Genomic DNA, 4,317 nt, shown 5'->3' on the forward strand with positions numbered 1-4,317 from the left:
ACACGCAGAGCCCTAACAGCAAGCCTGCATGTCCCACTGTAGCTAGGAGGCCTGCCACAGAGCCTGGAGAAGAAAGAAGATATCTTGCACAGGTAGGCCTGACGGCGCAGGAAATAGACGAACTCGTCTTCACAGAGGCGAAGGCACAAGAAGACGTGCAAGTAGAAGGGGGTGAACCGGAGTTTGATCTAGGACCTCAAGAGGAGGACTACGTCCCACCACCCCCTCCGCCACAACAAGAGGAAGTGTAGCCCCCTGATGCATCTGTTGAGAGGAAAGCAGCCCAGGCTAACTGCAGGAAAGAAATGGTCAAGAAGTCAAGGAAAAAGCTGAACGTTAGACCTGTTCCAAGACAACCTGCCCCTCTCCTACCACACCTTGAAGATCTCCCTGCTGAATTCCATTCTGAGTTGTTATCTAGGAACAACAGGAATGTACCCGTGACCCCTTCAACTTGAGCTTTGAGTTTCCCGCTACATTAAATAGAGTGATGCCCATTCAACTTGTAAATGATGTAATCGCTATGGATGCAAGGCTCAAGGCCAAGTGGCTAGCGGAGCGAGAGGCCAACCCAACTGCTTGGGGAGCCGAGGACCACGAATTTCGGCAAGATAAAGTCCTCCAGGTGCCTAGATCAATGGAAGGCTATAATTGCCAACCCACCTGGAGACGACGCATTTTTGATGTCAACCTTGACGCGTGGATGGCGTTTTGTAACACCCTCCCTTCTGAGAGAAATGACCCCACTTTCATACCGTATCCTCAAAGGGTAGGGGTCAACTTTAATCCATCCATCCACGGCAAGTTCGACTTTCCCATTATCTATAACGCCAATAGCACCTCCCATAAGGATGCCCTTCTCTTTACCCTCCCTGATTTGTACAGCTCTATAGATAGATTTCTTAGTGAGTTCACCTCCTGCCCTGACCCCGCCTTCATAACCACTTGTAATTATCTTAGACTAATTAGGGTCCTAGTCCACCAAGAGCGTGCACCTCAAGAGCACCACCTCCCACCCCTCTACTTCAACCCCAACGCTATAGATAGCAACACCATGACTCGCCTCATGATGCGCGCTACTCTTTTGCCATCCTTCTGTGTTGCACTGCTTGAAGATATGAGTGATAGCAAATTCACCCAGTGCAACCACCCCTTCCTTTCCACCACCACTCTCAAAACCCGCCTCAACCTCAAGGGCTACTTGTTGAGTTGCAAATTCCTTAACAAGGCCCCCCGCCATCCCCTACCCGCCATTCGGATGACGAGGAGTAAACTCCTGTCATGCCCTTGTATCACATGTATCCATGTATAAGCCTCTTTATATTTATTATTTATTTATTTATTTTTTAAAAAAGAGAAGAAGAAGAAGAAGAAGAAGAAAGCCACAAGACAACAACAAAAGTGTGAACTGGAAAGAAGAGACGACAGCGAAGCATAGCAAAGCCAAGGGATGCATCTACCATTAAGCAAAGATAAGCTGTGAGACCTTCGCAAGATCCGCTTGCAATTCCCCTTCGCCTCGTTGTGCACCACCGTCACTGCACCTAGGGTTCTCCCTAGCCCCTTCCCCACTTCACGCTTAGGGCACATCAAGGGTAGGACTTTCAGACCTGTCACCCTAAGACCTGCACTGCACCTCCAACGACACACTAACTGGGTCCTCAAGTGTGGGACATTACCAAGGGCTTGTCCAAGGTTAGACCCATCTCCCAGTTCCACTGCCACGGACACCATGCACTACACGGAGAGGCAGACACACCCTCCAGGTTATGTTCAAGTTTCAAGAAATGGCTACTCCGCTGAAGAGGATCACCCACGGCATCCTTTAATGACCAAAACTTTTTCCATATGCCAATGTCAAGCCATCTGTCTATCTGCTGATGGCTACCATGATTGAACCAAGTCACGATAGGTCTGCCATTGGCATAGATCTTGGAACCTCATCTTCCAAAGATGCATGCCCAACGCCTCAAGATCTACGGATCGCTTATTGATTCCACAAGCCTGAAGAATTTCAATGCAAAGTTGAAGATTTCCAATGCAGTACTGAAGACCTTCAACTCAAAGACGAAGACCTTCAACTCAAAGACAAAGATCTTCAAATAAAAAAACACAGATTTTCCATGCAACGACAAACCATAGCTTTGTCAAGACAAAGTTTGGGGGGGGCTTCTCCAGAATAAATCCCTCTAATACCATCCTCCTAAGGGATTGCTTATTGCTTCAAGCGTTTCTGATGCTCGAGGTACGACTGGCTACATAACGGACGCCACAACTGTGTGAAAGATGCCGAGCATCTTCATGGATCCTAACACACGCCGGAATCTCTCCTGGTCATCGTCATTAAACTCCATCACCTGTCATTCACACAACCACCTTGGAAGCAGTGTCATCCACCTACCTATTCCGCCTAGCAGCCGACCTAACTAGTCACTACGTCCCACCGCAGTGCCATGGGACTGGCACTTGGCTAGGAGGGGGGTAATGTTACCGGGTTTTCCGCAGCACAGAGGAGCGAAAAATGGAAAAACTAAGGAAATAGCAAAAAAGGTGCAGGATAAAAGCTGAAAAAGGCGCCTTGACCAATAACCAGACCCTGAAAAATTTAAATGTTCAGGCACGACCCTCAGAAAGTCTCTGTGTCGCCCCAAGACAACAAAAGAGTAAAAGGGTGCACCATTAAAATGTGGAAGCGCCCCCAAATCCTTGTAAAAGAGCTCCAGGCTCGCTCCTGTGCAAAGTGTACGCATTAGTTGGGAATAGGATAAATTAGAATGGTGGGAAATGGTAAAAAGGGCCTAGGCTACGGTCGGCCATGTAAAAAAGGGAAAAGGGGATGACCGCCCAAAAAGGATTTAGGGCTTTGTATATAAAGTTGAAAAGTGAATGAGAAGATCATTCTTTGGTGTGTGGCAAAAAGAGTCTTCTTCTTCCTCTCTTCTTCTCTCCTTCTTGCTTCTGTGTGCTCTTGAGAGAGGGAGTGTGAGAGTGTGAGGGAGTGAGTGTGTGTGGAGTGAGGGATCAAGAGGGTGAAGCTCTTCACCATCTCCTCTTCTCTTCTTCTCTTCTCTTCTCTTCTCTTCTCTTCTCTTCTCTTCTCTTCTCTTCTCTTCTCTTCTCTTGCACGCGCGGCTATGGAGGATGGAGCTTGGAGATGGAGGAGGCTTGAGGATGCTTGAACTAGCATCAAGAATCGTGGAGCTACCAGAGTGCAAGAGAAAGGAGGGTACTCGATCAAGCATCAAGGTAAGCTCACTACACTCGTAGGATTGACAGTGCATCGGCTAGGTGAGAGATAGCCATTAGAGCTCACTTGGAACGCTTGAAACAATAAGCGGTCCGTGGGTCTTGGTGGTTGAGAGAAAGCTCCCACACAAGAATTCCTAGAACAAGCTTCCTAGTAGGCTAGGAGGATAGGGTCACTAAGGCTACCTCTAAGACGTATCTTTGCATATCCAACTTGTCTTCATAGGAGGTGTCAAACCTCCCCAAACATACCTAGCCTAATCTTGGAACTTCATGCCTTGATTGCTAGTGCCCAACAAAGAAAGAAGTATCCCCAAATACATATTAAACATATTCTTCCTAAGGGAAAAGAACTTTGAAAGGAAAGACACCACCTAGATTGGCCACAAAAAGCTTCCACACAACAATTGGCTCCCTCCAGGTGCTTCTTCAAACCTATCTAGTTTAGCACTAAAACAAAGAAGCATCAAATGCGTGTGTACCAATCAAACACATGGCCCTCTTGGCCTAATGAAATATAACATTTATAGCCAAAAAAATTAGGCCTCTTGGCCTAAAGTGATAGTAAGATTACTCATCCACCCACACCTTTAAGGAAGCCTCCAGCAAGGTTCTAATAGATTGAGACGATGGTAATACAAGCTGGATGGCAAGCTTAGATGTTGTAGATGGTAGTAGTATTTGGTTGGTTACATACTATGGCACCAAAAATTTAGGCAAGTGTAAAGTACATATTAACCATGTTAATTTTACACAAGTTTAGACTTGTTGGTCTACAAATAAAGGCATTAAGCCACTGTGATTATTATTGGTCCATATAAAGATTGACTCTAATGCTGCCTAGGAGTAATGGGATATGCTTAAATTCACATGTCAATGTATGTATCTAATGGGTATCAATGTATGTACATACATGTGTGTAACTAAGTGTGTAGATGTGTAAAAAGAGGATCATGAACAAGTTATATCCCTACCTTCATTTCCAAATTCACCTATCTTTAGTATGTCAAAAGCACGCTAGCGGGATGAGGTTGGTAGCGTGCAAATCTAATAAGCTCAATGTGGCCACCC

The sequence above is a fragment of the Lygodium microphyllum genome, chromosome 8 (genome assembly GCF_053477565.2).
Source record: "Lygodium microphyllum isolate KBCC chromosome 8, Lygodium_microphyllum_v1.1.10, whole genome shotgun sequence".
Taxonomy (NCBI): Eukaryota; Viridiplantae; Streptophyta; class Polypodiopsida; order Schizaeales; family Lygodiaceae; genus Lygodium; species Lygodium microphyllum.